We start from the raw sequence: 22,358 nt of genomic DNA on the forward strand, positions 1-22,358 counted from the left end.
GAGCCACACAAGTCACCCCATCTTGGATTCCCCTAGGTCTCTAGTTTTCAGAAATGCACAGGTTTGGTAGGTTTCCCTAGGTTCCGGCTGAGCTAAAGGTCAAAATCTACAGGTAGGCACTTTGCAAAAAACACCTCTGTTTTCTTTCAAAAATGTGGATGTTTCCACGTTGTGCTTTGGGGCGTTTCCTGTCGCGGGCGCTAGGCCTACCCACACAAGTGAGGTATCATTTTTATCGGGAGACTTGGGGGAACGCTGGGTGGAAGGAAATTTGTGGCTCCTCTCAGATTCCAGAACTTTCTGTCAAGGAAATGTGAGGAACATGTGTTTTTTTAGCAAAATTTTGAGGTTTGCAAAGGATTCTGGGTAACAGAACCTGGTCCGAGCCACACAAGTCACCCCATCTTGGATTCCCCTAGGTCTCTAGTTTTCAGAAATGCACAGGTTTGGTAAGTTTCCCTAGGTGCCGGCTGAGCTAGAAGCCAAAATCTACAGGTAGGCACTTTGCAAAAAACACCTCTGTTTTCTTAAAAAAATTTGGATGTGTCCACGTTGCGCTTTGGGGCGTTTCCTGTCGCGGGCGCTAGGCCTACCCACACAAGTGAGGTATCATTGTTATCGGGAGACTTGGGGGAACGCTGGGTGGAAGGAAATTTGTGGCTCCTCTCAGATTCCAGAACTTTCTGCCACAGAAATGTGAGGAACATGTGTTTTTTTAGCCAAATTTTGAGGTTTGCAAAGGATTCTGGCTAACAGAACCTGGTCCGAGCCACACAAGTCACCCCATCTTGGATTCCCCTAGGTCTCTAGTTTTCAGAAATGCACAGGTTTGGTAAGTTTCCCTAGGTGCCGGCTGAGCTAGAGGCCAAAATCTACAGGTAGGCACTTTGCAAAAAACATCTCTGTTTTCTTTCAAAAAATGGAATGTGTCCACGTTGCGTTTTGGGGCGTCTCCTGTTGCGGCCGCTAGGCCTACCCAGACAAGTGAGGTATCATTTTTATCGGGAGACTTGGGGGAACGCTGGGTGGAAGGAAATTTGTGGCTCCTCTCAGATTCCAGAACTTTCTGCCACAGAAATGTGAGGAACATGTGTTTTTTTAGCCAAATTCTGAGGTTTGCAAAGGATTCTGGGTAACAGAACCTGGTCCGAGCCACACAAGTCACCCCATCTTGTATTCCCCTAGGTCTCTAGTTTTCAGAAATGCACAGGTTTGGTAGGTTTCCCTAGGTGCCGGCTGAGCTAGAGGCCAAAATCTACAGGTAGGCACTTTGCAAAAAACACCTCTGTTTTCTTTCAAAAATTTGGATGTGTCCACGTTGCGGTTTGGGGCGTTTCCTGTCGCGGGCGCCAGGCCTACCCACACAAGTGAGGTATCATTTTTATCGGGAGACTTGGGGGAAGGCTGGGTGGAAGGAAATTTGTGGCTCCTCTCAGATTCCAGAACTTTCTGCCACAGAAATGTGAGGAACATGTGTTTTTTTTAGCCAAATTTTGAGATTTGCAAAGGATTCTGGGTAACAGAACCTGGTCCGAGCCACACAAGTCACCCCATCTTGGATTCCCCTAGGTCTCTAGTTTTCAGAAATGCACAGGTTTGGTAGGTTTCCCTAGGTTCCGGCTGAGCTAAAGGTCAAAATCTACAGGTAGGCACTTTGCAAAAAACACCTCTGTTTTCTTTCAAAAATGTGGATGTTTCCACGTTGCGCTTTGGGGCGTTTCCTGTCGCGGGCGCTAGGCCTACCCACACAAGTGAGGTATCATTTTTATCGGGAGACTTGGGGGAACGCTGGGTGGAAGGAAATTTGTGGCTCCTCTCAGATTCCAGAACTTTCTGTCAAGGAAATGTGAGGAACATGTGTTTTTTTAGCAAAATTTTGAGGTTTGCAAAGGATTCTGGGTAACAGAACCTGGTCCGAGCCACACAAGTCACCCCATCTTGGATTCCCCTAGGTCTCTAGTTTTCAGAAATGCACAGGTTTGGTAAGTTTCCCTAGGTGCCGGCTGAGCTAGAAGCCAAAATCTACAGGTAGGCACTTTGCAAAAAACACCTCTGTTTTCTTAAAAAAATTTGGATGTGTCCACGTTGCGCTTTGGGGCGTTTCCTGTCGCGGGCGCTAGGCCTACCCACACAAGTGAGGTATCATTGTTATCGGGAGACTTGGGGGAACGCTGGGTGGAAGGAAATTTGTGGCTCCTCTCAGATTCCAGAACTTTCTGCCACAGAAATGTGAGGAACATGTGTTTTTTTAGCCAAATTTTGAGGTTTGCAAAGGATTCTGGCTAACAGAACCTGGTCCAAGCCACACAAGTCACCCCATCTTGTATTCCCCTAGGTCTCTAGTTTTCAGAAATGCACAGGTTTGGTAGGTTTCCCTAGGTGCCGGCTGAGCTAGAGGCCAAAATCTACAGGTAGGCACTTTGCAAAAAACACCTCTGTTTTCTTTCAAAAATTTGGATGTGTCCACATTGCGGTTTGGAGCGTTTCCTGTCGCGGGCGCCAGGCCTACCCACACAAGTGAGGTATCATTTTTATCGGGAGACTTGGGGGAAGGCTGGGTGGAAGGAAATTTGTGGCTCCTCTCAGATTCCAGAACTTTCTGCCACAGAAATGTGAGGAACATGTGTTTTTTTTAGCCAAATTTTGAGGTTTGCAAAGGATTCTGGGTAACAGAACCTGGTCCGAGCCACACAAGTCACCCCATCTTGGATTCCCCTAGGTCTCTAGTTTTCAGAAATGCACAGGTTTGGTAGGTTTCCCTAGGTTCCGGCTGAGCTAAAGGTCAAAATCTACAGGTAGGCACTTTGCAAAAAACACCTCTGTTTTCTTTCAAAAATGTGGATGTTTCCACGTTGTGCTTTGGGGCGTTTCCTGTCGCGGGCGCTAGGCCTACCCACACAAGTGAGGTATCATTTTTATCGGGAGACTTGGGGGAACGCTGGGTGGAAGGAAATTTGTGGCTCCTCTCAGATTCCAGAACTTTCTGTCAAGGAAATGTGAGGAACATGTGTTTTTTTAGCAAAATTTTGAGGTTTGCAAAGGATTCTGGGTAACAGAACCTGGTCCGAGCCACACAAGTCACCCCATCTTGGATTCCCCTAGGTCTCTAGTTTTCAGAAATGCACAGGTTTGGTAAGTTTCCCTAGGTGCCGGCTGAGCTAGAAGCCAAAATCTACAGGTAGGCACTTTGCAAAAAACACCTCTGTTTTCTTAAAAAAATTTGGATGTGTCCACGTTGCGCTTTGGGGCGTTTCCTGTCGCGGGCGCTAGGCCTACCCACACAAGTGAGGTATCATTGTTATCGGGAGACTTGGGGGAACGCTGGGTGGAAGGAAATTTGTGGCTCCTCTCAGATTCCAGAACTTTCTGCCACAGAAATGTGAGGAACATGTGTTTTTTTAGCCAAATTTTGAGGTTTGCAAAGGATTCTGGCTAACAGAACCTGGTCCGAGCCACACAAGTCACCCCATCTTGGATTCCCCTAGGTCTCTAGTTTTCAGAAATGCACAGGTTTGGTAAGTTTCCCTAGGTGCCGGCTGAGCTAGAGGCCAAAATCTACAGGTAGGCACTTTGCAAAAAACATCTCTGTTTTCTTTCAAAAAATGGGATGTGTCCACGTTGCGTTTTGGGGCGTCTCCTGTTGCGGCCGCTAGGCCTACCCAGACAAGTGAGGTATCATTTTTATCGGGAGACTTGGGGGAACGCTGGGTGGAAGGAAATTTGTGGCTCCTCTTAGATTCCAGAACTTTCTGCCACAGAAATGTGAGGAACATGTGTTTTTTTAGCCAAATTCTGAGGTTTGCAAAGGATTCTGGGTAACAGAACCTGGTCCAAGCCACACAAGTCACCCCATCTTGTATTCCCCTAGGTCTCTAGTTTTCAGAAATGCACAGGTTTGGTAGGTTTCCCTAGGTGCCGGCTGAGCTAGAGGCCAAAATCTACAGGTAGGCACTTTGCAAAAAACACCTCTGTTTTCTTTCAAAAATTTGGATGTGTCCACGTTGCGGTTTGGGGCGTTTCCTATCGCGGGCGCCAGGCCTACCCACACAAGTGAGGTATCATTTTTATCGGGAGACTTGGGGGAAGGCTGGGTGGAAGGAAATTTGTGGCTCCTCTCAGATTCCAGAACTTTCTGCCACAGAAATGTGAGGAACATGTGTTTTTTTTAGCCAAATTTTGAGGTTTGCAAAGGATTCTGGGTAACAGAACCTGGTCCGAGCCACACAAGTCACCCCATCTTGGATTCCCCTAGGTCTCTAGTTTTCAGAAATGCACAGGTTTGGTAGGTTTCCCTAGGTTCCGGCTGAGCTAAAGGTCAAAATCTACAGGTAGGCACTTTGCAAAAAACACCTCTGTTTTCTTTCAAAAATGTGGATGTTTCCACGTTGTGCTTTGGGGCGTTTCCTGTCGCGGGCGCTAGGCCTACCCACACAAGTGAGGTATCATTTTTATCGGGAGACTTGGGGGAACGCTGGGTGGAAGGAAATTTGTGGCTCCTCTCAGATTCCAGAACTTTCTGTCAAGGAAATGTGAGGAACATGTGTTTTTTTAGCAAAATTTTGAGGTTTGCAAAGGATTCTGGGTAACAGAACCTGGTCCGAGCCACACAAGTCACCCCATCTTGGATTCCCCTAGGTCTCTAGTTTTCAGAAATGCACAGGTTTGGTAAGTTTCCCTAGGTGCCGGCTGAGCTAGAAGCCAAAATCTACAGGTAGGCACTTTGCAAAAAACACCTCTGTTTTCTTAAAAAAATTTGGATGTGTCCACGTTGCGCTTTGGGGCGTTTCCTGTCGCGGGCGCTAGGCCTACCCACACAAGTGAGGTATCATTGTTATCGGGAGACTTGGGGGAACGCTGGGTGGAAGGAAATTTGTGGCTCCTCTCAGATTCCAGAACTTTCTGCCACAGAAATGTGAGGAACATGTGTTTTTTTAGCCAAATTTTGAGGTTTGCAAAGGATTCTGGCTAACAGAACCTGGTCCGAGCGACACAAGTCACCCCATCTTGGATTCCCCTAGGTCTCTAGTTTTCAGAAATGCACAGGTTTGGTAAGTTTCCCTAGGTGCCGGCTGAGCTAGAGGCCAAAATCTACAGGTAGGCACTTTGCAAAAAACATCTCTGTTTTCTTTCAAAAAATGGGATGTGTCCACGTTGCGTTTTGGGGCGTCTCCTGTCGCGGCCGCTAGGCCTACCCAGACAAGTGAGGTATCATTTTTATCGGGAGACTTGGGGGAACGCTGGGTGGAAGGAAATTTGTGGCTCCTCTCAGATTCCAGAACTTTCTGCCACAGAAATGTGAGGAACATGTGTTTTTTTAGCCAAATTCTGAGGTTTGCAAAGGATTCTGGGTAACAGAACCTGGTCCGAGCCACACAAGTCACCCCATCTTGTATTCCCCTAGGTCTCTAGTTTTCAGAAATGCACAGGTTTGGTAGGTTTCCCTAGGTGCCGGCTGAGCTAGAGGCCAAAATCTACAGGTAGGCACTTTGCAAAAAACACCTCTGTTTTCTTTCAAAAATTTGGATGAGTCCACGTTGCGGTTTGGGGCGTTTCCTGTCGCGGGCGCCAGGCCTACCCACACAAGTGAGGTATCATTTTTATCGGGAGACTTGGGGGAAGGCTGGGTGGAAGGAAATTTGTGGCTCCTCTCAGATTCCAGAACTTTCTGCCACAGAAATGTGAGGAACATGTGTTTTTTTTAGCCAAATTTTGAGGTTTGCAAAGGATTCTGGGTAACAGAACCTGGTCCGAGCCACACAAGTCACCCCATCTTGGATTCCCCTAGGTCTCTAGTTTTCAGAAATGCACAGGTTTGGTAGGTTTCCCTAGGTTCCGGCTGAGCTAAAGGTCAAAATCTACAGGTAGGCACTTTGCAAAAAACACCTCTGTTTTCTTTCAAAAATGTGGATGTTTCCACGTTGCGCTTTGGGGCGTTTCCTGTCGCGGGCGCTAGGCCTACCCACACAAGTGAGGTATCATTTTTATCGGGAGACTTGGGGGAACGCTGGGTGGAAGGAAATTTGTGGCTCCTCTCAGATTCCAGAACTTTCTGTCAAGGAAATGTGAGGAACATGTGTTTTTTTAGCAAAATTTTGAGGTTTGCAAAGGATTCTGGGTAACAGAACCTGGTCCGAGCCACACAAGTCACCCCATCTTGGATTCCCCTAGGTCTCTAGTTTTCAGAAATGCACAGGTTTGGTAAGTTTCCCTAGGTGCCGGCTGAGCTAGAAGCCAAAATCTACAGGTAGGCACTTTGCAAAAAACACCTCTGTTTTCTTTCAAAAAATGGGATGTGTCCACGTTGCGTTTTGGGGCGTCTCCTGTTGCGGCCGCTAGGCCTACCCAGACAAGTGAGGTATCATTTTTATCGGGAGACTTGGGGGAACGCTGGATGGAAGGAAATTTGTGGCTCCTCTCAGATTCCAGAACTTTCTGCCACAGAAATGTGAGGAACATGTGTTTTTTTAGCCAAATTCTGAGGTTTGCAAAGGATTCTGGGTAACAGAACCTGGTCCGAGCCACACAAGTCACCCCATCTTGGATTCCCCTAGGTCTCTAGTTTTCAGAAATGCACAGGTTTGGTAGGTTTCCCTAGGTGCCAGCTGAGCTAGAGGCCAAAATCTACAGGTAGGCACTTTGCAAAAAACACCTCTGTTTTCTTTCAAACATTTGGATGTGTCCACGTTGCGCTTTGGGGCGTTTCCTGTCGCGGGCGCTAGGCCTACCCACACAAGTGAGGTATAATTTTTATCGGGAGCCTTGGGGGAACGCTGGGTGGAAGGAAATTTGTGGCTCCTCTCAGATTCCAGAACTTTCTGCCACAGAAATGTGAGGAACATGTGTTTATTTTAGCCAAATTTTGAGGTTTGCAAAGGATTCTGGGTAACAGAACCTGGTCCGAGCCACACAAGTCACCCCATCTTGGATTCCCCTAGGTCTCTAGTTTTCAGAAATGCACAGGTTTGGTAAGTTTCCCTAGGTGCCGGCTGAGCTGGAGGCCAAAATCTACAGGTAGGCACTTTGCAAAAAACATCTCTGTTTTCTTTCAAAAAATGGGATGTGTCCACGTTGCGTTTTGGGGCGTTTCCTGTTGCGACCGCTAGGCCTACCCAGACAAGTGAGGTATCATTTTTATCGGGAGACTTGGGGGAACGCTGGGTGGAAGGAAATTTGTGGCTCCTCTCATATTCCAGAACTTTCTGCCACAGAAATGTGAGGAACATGTGTTTTTTTAGCCAAATTCTGAGGTTTGCAAAGGATTCTGGGTAACAGAACCTGGTCCGAGCCACATAAGTCACCCCATCTTGTATTACCCTAGGTCTCCAGTTTTCAGAAATGCACAGGTTTGGTAGGTTTCCCTAGGTGCCGGCTGAGCTAGAGGCCAAAATCTACAGGTAGGCACTTTGCAAAAAACACCTCTGTTTTCTTTCAAAAATTTGGATGTGTCCACGTTGCGGTTTGGGGCGTTTCCTGTCGCGGGCGCTAGGCCTACCCACACAAGTGAAGTATCATTTTTATCGGGAGACTTGGGGGAACGCTGGGTGGAAGGAAATTTGTGGCTCCTCTCAGATTCCAGAACTTTCTGCCACAGAAATGGGAGGAACATGTGTTTTTTTTAGCCAAATTTTGAGGTTTGCAAAGGATTCTGGGTAACAGAACCTGGTCCGAGCCACACAAGTCACCCCATCTTGGATTCCCCTAGGTCTCTAGTTTTCAGAAATGCACAGGTTTGGTAGGTTTCCCTAGGTTCCGGCTGAGCTAGAGGTCAAAATCTACAGGTAGGCACTTTGCAAAAAACACCTCTGTTTTCTTTCAAAAATTTGGATGTTTCCACGTTGCGCTTTGGGGCGTTTCCTGTCGCGGGCGCTAGGCCTACCCACACAAGTGAGGTATCATTTTTATCGGGAGACTTGGGGGAACGCTGGGTGGAAGGAAATTTGTGGCTCCTCTTAGATTCCAGAACTTTCTGTCAAGGAAATGTGAGGAACATGTGTTTTTTTAGCAAAATTTTGAGGTTTGCAAAGGATTCTGGGTAACAGAACCTGGTCCGAGCCACACAAGTCACCCCATCTTGGATTCCTCTAGGTCTTTAGTTTTCAGAAATGCACAGGTTTGGTTAGTTTCCCTAGGTGCCGGCTGAGCTAGAAGCCAAAATCTACAGGTAGGCACTTTGCAAAAAACACCTCTGTTTTCTTTCAAAAAATGGGATGTGTCCACGTTGCGTTTTGGGGTGTCTCCTGTTGCGGCCGCTAGGCCTACCCAGACAAGTGAGGTATCATTTTTATCGGGAGACTTGGGGGAACGCTGGGTGGAAGGAAATTTGTGGCTCCTCTCAGATTCCAGAACTTTCTGGAACAGAAATGTGAGGAACATGTGTTTTTTTAGCCAAATTCTGAGGTTTGCAAAGGATTCTGGGTAACAGAACCTGGTCCGAGCCACACAAGTCACCCCATCTTGGATTCCCCTAGGTCTCTAGTTTTCAGAAATGCACAGGTTTGGTAGGTTTCCCTAGGTGCCGGCTGAGCTAGAGGCCAAAATCTACAGGTAGGCACTTTGCAAAAAACACCTCTGTTTTCTTTCAAACATTTGGATGTGTCCACGTTGCGCTTTGGGGCGTTTCCTGTCGCGGGCGCTAGGCCTACCCACACAAGTGAGGTATCATTTTTATCTGGAGACTTGGGGGAACGCTGGGTGGAAGGAAATTTGTGGCTCCTCTCAGATTCCAGAACTTTCTGCCACAGAAATGTGAGGAACATGTGTTTATTTTAGCCAAATTTTGAGGTTTGCAAAGGATTCTGGGTAACAGAACCTGGTCCGAGCCACACAAGTCACCCCATCTTGGATTCCCATAGGTCTCTAGTTTTCAGAAATGCACAGGTTTGGTAGGTTTCCCTAGGTTCCGGCTGAGCTAGAGGTCAAAATCTACAGGTAGGCACTTTGCAAAAAACACCTCTGTTTTCTTTCAAAAATTTGTATGTGTCCACGTTGCGCTTTGGGGCGTTTCCTGTCACGGGCGCAAGGCGTACCCACACAAGTGAGGTATCATTTTTATCGGGAGACTTGGGGGAACGCTGGGTGGAAGGAAATTTGTGGCTCCTCTCAGATTCCAGAACTTTCTGTCACAGAAATGTGAGGAACATGTGTTTTTTTAGCAAAATTTTGAGGTTTGCAAAGGATTCTGGGTAACAGAACCTGGTCCGAGCCACACAAGTCACCCCATCTTGGATTCCCCTAGGTCTCTAGTTTTCAGAAATGCACAGGTTTGGTAGGTTTCCCTAGGTGCGGGCTGAGCTAGAGGCAAAAATCTACAGGTAGGCACTTTGCAAAAAACACCTCTGTTTTCTTTCAAAAATTTGGATGTGTCCACGTTGCGCTTTGGGGCGTTTCCTGTCGCGGGCGCTAGGCCTACCCACACAAGTGAGGTATCATTGTTATCGGGAGACTTGGGGTAACGCTGGGTGGAAGGAAATTTGTGGCTCCTCTCAGATTCCAGAACTTTCTGTCAAGGAAATGTGAGGAACATGTGTTTTTTTAGCAAAATTTTGAGGTTTGCAAAGGATTCTGGGTAACAGAACCTGGTCCGAGCCACACAAGTCACCCCATCTTGGATTCCCCTAGGTCTCTAGTTTTCAGAAATGCACAGGTTTGGTAAGTTTCCCTAGGTGCCGGCTGAGCTAGAAGCCAAAATCTACAGGTAGGCACTTTGCAAAAAACACCTCTGTTTTCTTAAAAAAACTTGGATGTGTCCACGTTGCGCTTTGGGGCGTTTCCTGTCGCGGGCGCTAGGCCTACCCACACAAGTGAGGTATCATTGTTATCGGGAGACTTGGGGGAACGCTGGGTGGAAGGAAATTTGTGGCTCCTCTCAGATTCCAGAACTTTCTGCCACAGAAATGTGAGGAACATGTGTTTTTTTAGCCAAATTTTGAGGTTTGCAAAGGATTCTGGCTAACAGAACCTGGTCCGAGCCACACAAGTCACCCCATCTTGGATTCCCCTAGGTCTCTAGTTTTCAGAAATGCACAGGTTTGGTAAGTTTCCCTAGGTGCCGGCTGAGCTAGAGGCCAAAATCTACAGGTAGGCACTTTGCAAAAAACATCTCTGTTTTCTTTCAAAAAATGGAATGTGTCCACGTTGCGTTTTGGGGCGTCTCCTGTTGCGGCCGCTAGGCCTACCCAGACAAGTGAGGTATCATTTTTATCGGGAGACTTGGGGGAACGCTGGGTAGAAGGAAATTTGTGGCTCCTCTCAGATTCCAGAACTTTCTGCCACAGAAATGTGAGGAACATGTGTTTTTTTAGCCAAATTCTGAGGTTTGCAAAGGATTCTGGGTAACAGAACCTGGTCCGAGCCACACAAGTCACCCCATCTTGTATTCCCCTAGGTCTCTAGTTTTCAGAAATGCACAGGTTTGGTAGGTTTCCCTAGGTGCCGGCTGAGCTAGAGGCCAAAACCTACAGGTAGGCACTTTGCAAAAAACACCTCTGTTTTCTTTCAAAAATTTGGATGTGTCCACGTTGCGGTTTGGGGCGTTTCCTGTCGCGGGCGCCAGGCCTACCCACACAAGTGAGGTATCATTTTTATCGGGAGACTTGGGGGAAGGCTGGGTGGAAGGAAATTTGTGGCTCCTCTCAGATTCCAGAACTTTCTGCCACAGAAATGTGAGGAACATGTGTTTTTTTTAGCCAAATTTTGAGATTTGCAAAGGATTCTGGGTAACAGAACCTGGTCCGAGCCACACAAGTCACCCCATCTTGGATTCCCCTAGGTCTCTAGTTTTCAGAAATGCACAGGTTTGGTAGGTTTCCCTAGGTTCCGGCTGAGCTAAAGGTCAAAATCTACAGGTAGGCACTTTGCAAAAAACACCTCTGTTTTCTTTCAAAAATGTGGATGTTTCCACGTTGCGCTTTGGGGCGTTTCCTGTCGCGGGCGCTAGGCCTACCCACACAAGTGAGGTATCATTTTTATCGGGAGACTTGGGGGAACGCTGGGTGGAAGGAAATTTGTGGCTCCTCTCAGATTCCAGAACTTTCTGTCAAGGAAATGTGAGGAACATGTGTTTTTTTAGCAAAATTTTGAGGTTTGCAAAGGATTCTGGGTAACAGAACCTGGTCCGAGCCACACAAGTCACCCCATCTTGGATTCCCCTAGGTCTCTAGTTTTCAGAAATGCACAGGTTTGGTAAGTTTCCCTAGGTGCCGGCTGAGCTAGAAGCCAAAATCTACAGGTAGGCACTTTGCAAAAAACACCTCTGTTTTCTTAAAAAAATTTGGATGTGTCCACGTTGCGCTTTGGGGCGTTTCCTGTCGCGGGCGCTAGGCCTACCCACACAAGTGAGGTATCATTGTTATCGGGAGACTTGGGGGAACGCTGGGTGGAAGGAAATTTGTGGCTCCTCTCAGATTCCAGAACTTTCTGCCACAGAAATGTGAGGAACATGTGTTTTTTTAGCCAAATTTTGAGGTTTGCAAAGGATTCTGGCTAACAGAACCTGGTCCAAGCCACACAAGTCACCCCATCTTGTATTCCCCTAGGTCTCTAGTTTTCAGAAATGCACAGGTTTGGTAGGTTTCCCTAGGTGCCGGCTGAGCTAGAGGCCAAAATCTACAGGTAGGCACTTTGCAAAAAACACCTCTGTTTTCTTTCAAAAATTTGGATGTGTCCACATTGCGGTTTGGAGCGTTTCCTGTCGCGGGCGCCAGGCCTACCCACACAAGTGAGGTATCATTTTTTATCGGGAGACTTGGGGGAAGGCTGGGTGGAAGGAAATTTGTGGCTCCTCTCAGATTCCAGAACTTTCTGCCACAGAAATGTGAGGAACATGTGTTTTTTTTAGCCAAATTTTGAGGTTTGCAAAGGATTCTGGGTAACAGAACCTGGTCCGAGCCACACAAGTCACCCCATCTTGGATTCCCCTAGGTCTCTAGTTTTCAGAAATGCACAGGTTTGGTAGGTTTCCCTAGGTTCCGGCTGAGCTAAAGGTCAAAATCTACAGGTAGGCACTTTGCAAAAAACACCTCTGTTTTCTTTCAAAAATGTGGATGTTTCCACGTTGTGCTTTGGGGCGTTTCCTGTCGCGGGCGCTAGGCCTACCCACACAAGTGAGGTATCATTTTTATCGGGAGACTTGGGGGAACGCTGGGTGGAAGGAAATTTGTGGCTCCTCTCAGATTCCAGAACTTTCTGTCAAGGAAATGTGAGGAACATGTGTTTTTTTAGCAAAATTTTGAGGTTTGCAAAGGATTCTGGGTAACAGAACCTGGTCCGAGCCACACAAGTCACCCCATCTTGGATTCCCCTAGGTCTCTAGTTTTCAGAAATGCACAGGTTTGGTAAGTTTCCCTAGGTGCCGGCTGAGCTAGAAGCCAAAATCTACAGGTAGGCACTTTGCAAAAAACACCTCTGTTTTCTTAAAAAAATTTGGATGTGTCCACGTTGCGCTTTGGGGCGTTTCCTGTCGCGGGCGCTAGGCCTACCCACACAAGTGAGGTATCATTGTTATCGGGAGACTTGGGGGAACGCTGGGTGGAAGGAAATTTGTGGCTCCTCTCAGATTCCAGAACTTTCTGCCACAGAAATGTGAGGAACATGTGTTTTTTTAGCCAAATTTTGAGGTTTGCAAAGGATTCTGGCTAACAGAACCTGGTCCGAGCCACACAAGTCACCCCATCTTCGATTCCCCTAGGTCTCTAGTTTTCAGAAATGCACAGGTTTGGTAAGTTTCCCTAGGTGCCGGCTGAGCTAGAGGCCAAAATCTACAGGTAGGCACTTTGCAAAAAACATCTCTGTTTTCTTTCAAAAAATGGAATGTGTCCACGTTGCGTTTTGGGGCGTCTCCTGTTGCGGCCGCTAGGCCTACCCAGACAAGTGAGGTATCATTTTTATCGGGAGACTTGGGGGAACGCTGGGTGGAAGGAAATTTGTGGCTCCTCTCAGATTCCAGAACTTTCTGCCACAGAAATGTGAGGAACATGTGTTTTTTTAGCCAAATTCTGAGGTTTGCAAAGGATTCTGGGTAACAGAACCTGGTCCGAGCCACACAAGTCACCCCATCTTGTATTCCCCTAGGTCTCTAGTTTTCAGAAATGCACAGGTTTGGTAGGTTTCCCTAGGTGCCGGCTGAGCTAGAGGCCAAAATCTACAGGTAGGCACTTTGCAAAAAACACCTCTGTTTTCTTTCAAAAATTTGGATGTGTCCACGTTGCGGTTTGGGGCGTTTCCTGTCGCGGGCGCCAGGCCTACCCACACAAGTGAGGTATCATTTTTATCGGGAGACTTGGGGGAAGGCTGGGTGGAAGGAAATTTGTGGCTCCTCTCAGATTCCAGAACTTTCTGCCACAGAAATGTGAGGAACATGTTTTTTTTTTAGCCAAATTTTGAGATTTGCAAAGGATTCTGGGTAACAGAACCTGGTCCGAGCCACACAAGTCACCCCATCTTGGATTCCCCTAGGTCTCTAGTTTTCAGAAATGCACAGGTTTGGTAGGTTTCCCTAGGTTCCGGCTGAGCTAAAGGTCAAAATCTACAGGTAGGCACTTTGCAAAAAACACCTCTGTTTTCTTTCAAAAATGTGGATGTTTCCACGTTGCGCTTTGGGGCGTTTCCTGTCGCGGGCGCTAGGCCTACCCACACAAGTGAGGTATCATTTTTATCGGGAGACTTGGGGGAACGCTGGGTGGAAGGAAATTTGTGGCTCCTCTCAGATTCCAGAACTTTCTGTCAAGGAAATGTGAGGAACATGTGTTTTTTTAGCAAAATTTTGAGGTTTGCAAAGGATTCTGGGTAACAGAACCTGGTCCGAGCCACACAAGTCACCCCATCTTGGATTCCCCTAGGTCTCTAGTTTTCAGAAATGCACAGGTTTGGTAAGTTTCCCTAGGTGCCGGCTGAGCTAGAAGCCAAAATCTACAGGTAGGCACTTTGCAAAAAACACCTCTGTTTTCTTAAAAAAATTTGGATGTGTCCACGTTGCGCTTTGGGGCGTTTCCTGTCGCGGGCGCTAGGCCTACCCACACAAGTGAGGTATCATTGTTATCGGGAGACTTGGGGGAACGCTGGGTGGAAGGAAATTTGTGGCTCCTCTCAGATTCCAGAACTTTCTGCCACAGAAATGTGAGGAACATGTGTTTTTTTAGCCAAATTTTGAGGTTTGCAAAGGATTCTGGCTAACAGAACCTGGTCCAAGCCACACAAGTCACCCCATCTTGTATTCCCCTAGGTCTCTAGTTTTCAGAAATGCACAGGTTTGGTAGGTTTCCCTAGGTGCCGGCTGAGCTAGAGGCCAAAATCTACAGGTAGGCACTTTGCAAAAAACACCTCTGTTTTCTTTCAAAAATTTGGATGTGTCCACATTGCGGTTTGGAGCGTTTCCTGTCGCGGGCGCCAGGCCTACCCACACAAGTGAGGTATCATTTTTATCGGGAGACTTGGGGGAAGGCTGGGTGGAAGGAAATTTGTGGCTCCTCTCAGATTCCAGAACTTTCTGCCACAGAAATGTGAGGAACATGTGTTTTTTTTAGCCAAATTTTGAGGTTTGCAAAGGATTCTGGGTAACAGAACCTGGTCCGAGCCACACAAGTCACCCCATCTTGGATTCCCCTAGGTCTCTAGTTTTCAGAAATGCACAGGTTTGGTAGGTTTCCCTAGGTTCCGGCTGAGCTAAAGGTCAAAATCTACAGGTAGGCACTTTGCAAAAAACACCTCTGTTTTCTTTCAAAAATGTGGATGTTTCCACGTTGTGCTTTGGGGCGTTTCCTGTCGCGGGCGCTAGGCCTACCCACACAAGTGAGGTATCATTTTTATCGGGAGACTTGGGGGAACGCTGGGTGGAAGGAAATTTGTGGCTCCTCTCAGATTCCAGAACTTTCTGTCAAGGAAATGTGAGGAACATGTGTTTTTTTAGCAAAATTTTGAGGTTTGCAAAGGATTCTGGGTAACAGAACCTGGTCCGAGCCACACAAGTCACCCCATCTTGGATTCCCCTAGGTCTCTAGTTTTCAGAAATGCACAGGTTTGGTAAGTTTCCCTAGGTGCCGGCTGAGCTAGAAGCCAAAATCTACAGGTAGGCACTTTGCAAAAAACACCTCTGTTTTCTTAAAAAAATTTGGATGTGTCCACGTTGCGCTTTGGGGCGTTTCCTGTCGCGGGCGCTAGGCCTACCCACACAAGTGAGGTATCATTGTTATCGGGAGACTTGGGGGAACGCTGGGTGGAAGGAAATTTGTGGCTCCTCTCAGATTCCAGAACTTTCTGCCACAGAAATGTGAGGAACATGTGTTTTTTTAGCCAAATTTTGAGGTTTGCAAAGGATTCTGGCTAACAGAACCTGGTCCGAGCCACACAAGTCACCCCATCTTGGATTCCCCTAGGTCTCTAGTTTTCAGAAATGCACAGGTTTGGTAAGTTTCCCTAGGTGCCGGCTGAGCTAGAGGCCAAAATCTACAGGTAGGCACTTTGCAAAAAACATCTCTGTTTTCTTTCAAAAAATGGGATGTGTCCACGTTGCGTTTTGGGGCGTCTCCTGTTGCGGCCGCTAGGCCTACCCAGACAAGTGAGGTATCATTTTTATCGGGAGACTTGGGGGAACGCTGGGTGGAAGGAAATTTGTGGCTCCTCTTAGATTCCAGAACTTTCTGCCACAGAAATGTGAGGAACATGTGTTTTTTTAGCCAAATTCTGAGGTTTGCAAAGGATTCTGGGTAACAGAACCTGGTCCAAGCCACACAAGTCACCCCATCTTGTATTCCCCTAGGTCTCTAGTTTTCAGAAATGCACAGGTTTGGTAGGTTTCCCTAGGTGCCGGCTGAGCTAGAGGCCAAAATCTACAGGTAGGCACTTTGCAAAAAACACCTCTGTTTTCTTTCAAAAATTTGGATGTGTCCACGTTGCGGTTTGGGGCGTTTCCTATCGCGGGCGCCAGGCCTACCCACACAAGTGAGGTATCATTTTTATCGGGAGACTTGGGGGAAGGCTGGGTGGAAGGAAATTTGTGGCTCCTCTCAGATTCCAGAACTTTCTGCCACAGAAATGTGAGGAACATGTGTTTTTTTTAGCCAAATTTTGAGGTTTGCAAAGGATTCTGGGTAACAGAACCTGGTCCGAGCCACACAAGTCACCCCATCTTGGATTCCCCTAGGTCTCTAGTTTTCAGAAATGCACAGGTTTGGTAGGTTTCCCTAGGTTCCGGCTGAGCTAAAGGTCAAAATCTACAGGTAGGCACTTTGCAAAAAACACCTCTGTTTTCTTTCAAAAATGTGGATGTTTCCACGTTGTGCTTTGGGGCGTTTCCTGTCGCGGGCGCTAGGCCTACCCACACAAGTGAGGTATCATTTTTATCGGGAGACTTGGGGGAACGCTGGGTGGAAGGAAATTTGTGTCTCCTCTCAGATTCCAGAACTTTCTGTCAAGGAAATGTGAGGAACATGTGTTTTTTTAGCAAAATTTTGAGGTTTGCAAAGGATTCTGGGTAACAGAACCTGGTCCGAGCCACACAAGTCACCCCATCTTGGATTCCCCTAGGTCTCTAGTTTTCAGAAATGCACAGGTTTGGTAAGTTTCCCTAGGTGCCGGCTGAGCTAGAAGCCAAAATCTACAGGTAGGCACTTTGCAAAAAACACCTCTGTTTTCTTAAAAAAATTTGGATGTGTCCACGTTGCGCTTTGGGGCGTTTCCTGTCGCGGGCGCTAGGCCTACCCACACAAGTGAGGTATCATTGTTATCGGGAGACTTGGGGGAACGCTGGGTGGAAGGAAATTTGTGGCTCCTCTCAGATTCCAGAACTTTCTGCCACAGAAATGTGAGGAACATGTGTTTTTTTAGCCAAATTTTGAGGTTTGCAAAGGATTCTGGCTAACAGAACCTGGTCCGAGCGACACAAGTCACCCCATCTTGGATTCCCCTAGGTCTCTAGTTTTCAGAAATGCACAGGTTTGGTAAGTTTCCCTAGGTGCCGGCTGAGCTAGAGGCCAAAATCTACAGGTAGGCACTTTGCAAAAAACATCTCTGTTTTCTTTCAAAAAATGGGATGTGTCCACGTTGCGTTTTGGGGCGTCTCCTGTCGCGGCCGCTAGGCCTACCCAGACAAGTGAGGTATCATTTTTATCGGGAGACTTGGGGGAACGCTGGGTGGAAGGAAATTTGTGGCTCCTCTCAGATTCCAGAACTTTCTGCCACAGAAATGTGAGGAACATGTGTTTTTTTAGCCAAATTCTGAGGTTTGCAAAGGATTCTGGGTAACAGAACCTGGTCCGAGCCACACAAGTCACCCCATCTTGTATTCCCCTAGGTCTCTAGTTTTCAGAAATGCACAGGTTTGGTAGGTTTCCCTAGGTGCCGGCTGAGCTAGAGGCCAAAATCTACAGGTAGGCACTTTGCAAAAAACACCTCTGTTTTCTTTCAAAAATTTGGATGAGTCCACGTTGCGGTTTGGGGCGTTTCCTGTCGCGGGCGCCAGGCCTACCCACACAAGTGAGGTATCATTTTTATCGGGAGACTTGGGGGAAGGCTGGGTGGAAGGAAATTTGTGGCTCCTCTCAGATTCCAGAACTTTCTGCCACAGAAATGTGAGGAACATGTGTTTTTTTTAGCCAAATTTTGAGGTTTGCAAAGGATTCTGGGTAACAGAACCTGGTCCGAGCCACACAAGTCACCCCATCTTGGATTCCCCTAGGTCTCTAGTTTTCAGAAATGCACAGGTTTGGTAGGTTTCCCTAGGTTCCGGCTGAGCTAAAGGTCAAAATCTACAGGTAGGCACTTTGCAAAAAACACCTCTGTTTTCTTTCAAAAATGTGGATGTTTCCACGTTGCGCTTTGGGGCGTTTCCTGTCGCGGGCGCTAGGCCTACCCACACAAGTGAGGTATCATTTCTATCGGGAGACTTGGGGGAACGCTGGGTGGAAGGAAATTTGTGGCTCCTCTCAGATTCCAGAACTTTCTGTCAAGGAAATGTGAGGAACATGTGTTTTTTTAGCAAAATTTTGAGGTTTGCAAAGGATTCTGGGTAACAGAACCTGGTCCGAGCCACACAAGTCACCCCATCTTGGATTCCCCTAGGTCTCTAGTTTTCAGAAATGCACAGGTTTGGTAAGTTTCCCTAGGTGCCGGCTGAGCTAGAAGCCAAAATCTACAGGTAGGCACTTTGCAAAAAACACCTCTGTTTTCTTTCAAAAAATGGGATGTGTCCACGTTGCGTTTTGGGGCGTCTCCTGTTGCGGCCGCTAGGCCTACCCAGACAAGTGAGGAATCATTTTTATCGGGAGACTTGGGGGAACGCTGGATGGAAGGAAATTTGTGGCTCCTCTCAGATTCCAGAACTTTCTGCCACAGAAATGTGAGGAACATGTGTTTTTTTAGCCAAATTCTGAGGTTTGCAAAGGATTCTGGGTAACAGAACCTGGTCCGAGCCACACAAGTCACCCCATCTTGGATTCCCCTAGGTCTCTAGTTTTCAGAAATGCACAGGTTTGGTAGGTTTCCCTAGGTGCCAGCTGAGCTAGAGGCCAAAATCTACAGGTAGGCACTTTGCAAAAAACACCTCTGTTTTCTTTCAAACATTTGGATGTGTCCACGTTGCGCTTTGGGGCGTTTCCTGTCGCGGGCGCTAGGCCTACCCACACAAGTGAGGTATAATTTTTATCGGGAGACTTGGGGGAACGCTGGGTGGAAGGAAATTTGTGGCTCCTCTCAGATTCCAGAACTTTCTGCCACAGAAATGTGAGGAACATGTGTTTATTTTAGCCAAATTTTGAGGTTTGCAAAGGATTCTGGGTAACAGAACCTGGTCCGAGCCACACAAGTCACCCCATCTTGGATTCCCCTAGGTCTCTAGTTTTCAGAAATGCACAGGTTTGGTAGGTTTCCCTAGGTTCCGGCTGAGCTAGAGGTCAAAATCTACAGGTAGGCACCTTGCAAAAAACACCTCTGTTTTCTTTCAAAAATTTGTATGTGTCCACGTTGCGCTTTGGGGCGTTTCCTGTCACGGGCGCTAGGCCTACCCACACAAGTGAGGTATCATTTTTATCGGGAGACTTGGGGGAACGCTGGGTGGAAGGAAATTTGTGGCTCCTCTCAGATTCCAGAACTTTCTGTCACAGAAATGTGAGGAACATGTGTTTTTTTAGCAAAATTTTGAGGTTTGCAAAGGATTCTGGGTAACAGAACCTGGTCCGAGCCACACAAGTCACCCCATCTTGGATTCCCCTAGGTCTCTAGTTTTCAGAAATGCACAGGTTTGGTAGGTTTCCCTAGGTGCCGGCTGAGCTAGAGGCAAAAATCTACAGGTAGGCACTTTGCAAAAAACACCTCTGTTTTCTTTAAAAAATTTGGATGTGTCCACGTTGCGCTTTGGGGCGTTTCCTGTCGCGGGCGCTAGGCCTACCCACACAAGTGAGGTATCATTTTTATCGGGAGACTTGGAGGAACGCTGGGTGGAAGGAAATTTGTGGCTCCTCTCAGATTCCAGAACTTTCTGCCACAGAAATGTGAGGAAGATGTGTTTTTTTTTGCCAAATTTTGAGGTTTGCAAAAGGATTCTGGGTAACAGAACCTGGTCCGAGCCACACAAGTCACCCCATCTTGGATTCCCCTAGGTCTCTAGTTTTCAGAAATGCACAGGTTTGGTAGGTTTCCCTAGGTTCCGGCTGAGCTAGAGGTCAAAATCTACAGGTAGGCACTTTGCAAAAAACACCTCTGTTTTCTTTCAAAAATTTGGATGTTTCCACGTTGCGCTTTGGGGCGTTTCCTGTCGCGGGCGCTAGGCCTACCCACACAAGTGAGGTATCATTTTTATCGGGAGACTTGGGGGAACGCTGGGTGGAAGGAAATTTGTGGCTCCTCTCAGATTCCAGAACTTTCTGCCACAGAAATGTGAGGAACATGTGTTTATTTTAGCCAAATTTTGAGGTTTGCAAAGGATTCTGGGTAACAGAACCTGGTCCGAGCCACACAAGTCACCCCATCTTGGATTCCCCTAGGTCTCTAGTTTTCAGAAATGCACATGTTTGGTAGGTTTCCCTAGGTTCCGGCTGAGCTAGAGGTCAAAATCTACAGGTAGGCACCTTGCAAAAAACACCTCTGTTTTCTTTCAAAAATTTGTATGTGTCCACGTTGCGCTTTGGGGCGTTTCCTGTCACGGGCGCTAGGCCTACCCACACAAGTGAGGTATCATTTTTATCGGGAGACTTGGGGGAACGCTGGGTGGAAGGAAATTTGTGGCTCCTCTCAGATTCCAGAACTTTCTGTCACAGAAATGTGAGGAACATGTGTTTTTTTAGCAAAATTTTGAGGTTTGCAAAGGATTCTGGGTAACAGAACCTGGTCCGAGCCACACAAGTCACCCCATCTTGGATTCCCCTAGGTCTCTAGTTTTCAGAAATGCACAGGTTTGGTAGGTTTCCCTAGGTGCCGGCTGAGCTAGAGGCAAAAATCTACAGGTAGGCACTTTGCAAAAAACACCTCTGTTTTCTTTCAAAAATTTGGATGTGTCCACGTTGCGCTTTGGGGCGTTTCCTGTCGCGGGCGCTAGGCCTACCCACACAAGTGAGGTATCATTTTTATCGGGAGACTTGGAGGAACGCTGGGTGGAAGGAAATTTGTGGCTCCTCTCAGATTCCAGAACTTTCTGCCACAGAAATGTGAGGAACATGTGTTTTTTTAGCCAAATTCTGAGGTTTGCAAAGGATTCTGGGTAACAGAACCTGGTCCGAGCCACACAAGTCACCCCATCTTGTATTCCCCTAGGTCTCTAGTTTTCAGAAATGCACAGGTTTGGTAGGTTTCCCTAGGTGCCGGCTGAGCTAGAGGCCAAAATCTACAGGTAGGCACTTTGCAAAAAACACCTCTGTTTTCTTTCAAAAATTTGGATGTGTCCACGTTGCGGTTTGGGGCGTTTCCTGTCGCGGGCGCCAGGCCTACCCACACAAGTGAGGTATCATTTTTATCGGGAGACTTGGGGGAAGGCTGGGTGGAAGGAAATTTGTGGCTCCTCTCAGATTCCAGAACTTTCTGCCACAGAAATGTGAGGAACATGTGTTTTTTTTAGCCAAATTTTGAGGTTTGCAAAGGATTCTGGGTAACAGAACCTGGTCCGAGCCACACAAGTCACCCCATCTTGGATTCCCCTAGGTCTCTAGTTTTCAGAAATGCACAGGTTTGGTAGGTTTCCCTAGGTTCCGGCTGAGCTAAAGGTCAAAATCTACAGGTAGGCACTTTGCAAAAAACACCTCTGTTTTCTTTCAAAAATGTGGATGTTTCCACGTTGCGCTTTGGGGCGTTTCCTGTCGCGGGCGCTAGGCCTACCCACACAAGTGAGGTATCATTTTTATCGGGAGACTTGGGGGAACGCTGGGTGGAAGGAAATTTGTGGCTCCTCTCAGATTCCAGAACTTTCTGTCAAGGAAATGTGAGGAACATGTGTTTTTTTAGCAAAATTTTGAGGTTTGCAAAGGATTCTGGGTAACAGAACCTGGTCCGAGCCACACAAGTCACCCCATCTTGGATTCCCCTAGGTCTCTAGTTTTCAGAAATGCACAGGTTTGGTAAGTTTCCCTAGGTGCCGGCTGAGCTAGAAGCCAAAATCTACAGGTAGGCACTTTGCAAAAAACACCTCTGTTTTCTTTCAAAAAATGGGATGTGTCCACGTTGCGTTTTGGGGCGTCTCCTGTTGCGGCCGCTAGGCCTACCCAGACAAGTGAGGTATCATTTTTATCGGGAGACTTGGGGGAACGCTGGATGGAAGGAAATTTGTGGCTCCTCTCAGATTCCAGAACTTTCTGCCACAGAAATGTGAGGAACATGTGTTTTTTTAGCCAAATTCTGAGGTTTGCAAAGGATTCTGGGTAACAGAACCTGGTCCGAGCCACACAAGTCACCCCATCTTGGATTCCCCTAGGTCTCTAGTTTTCAGAAATGCACAGGTTTGGTAGGTTTCCCTAGGTGCCAGCTGAGCTAGAGGCCAAAATCTACAGGTAGGCACTTTGCAAAAAACACCTCTGTTTTCTTTCAAACATTTGGATGTGTCCACGTTGCGCTTTGGGGCGTTTCCTGTCGCGGGCGCTAGGCCTACCCACACAAGTGAGGTATAATTTTTATCGGGAGACTTGGGGGAACGCTGGGTGGAAGGAAATTTGTGGCTCCTCTCAGATTCCAGAACTTTCTGCCACAGAAATGTGAGGAACATGTGTTTATTTTAGCCAAATTTTGAGGTTTGCAAAGGATTCTGGGTAACAGAACCTGGTCCGAGCCACACAAGTCACCCCATCTTGGATTCCCCTAGGTCTCTAGTTTTCAGAAATGCACAGGTTTGGTAGGTTTCCCTAGGTTCCGGCTGAGCTAGAGGTCAAAATCTACAGGTAGGCACCTTG

The sequence above is a fragment of the Pleurodeles waltl genome, chromosome 7, assembly GCF_031143425.1.
Source record: "Pleurodeles waltl isolate 20211129_DDA chromosome 7, aPleWal1.hap1.20221129, whole genome shotgun sequence".
NCBI classification, from domain to species: Eukaryota; Metazoa; Chordata; class Amphibia; order Caudata; family Salamandridae; genus Pleurodeles; species Pleurodeles waltl.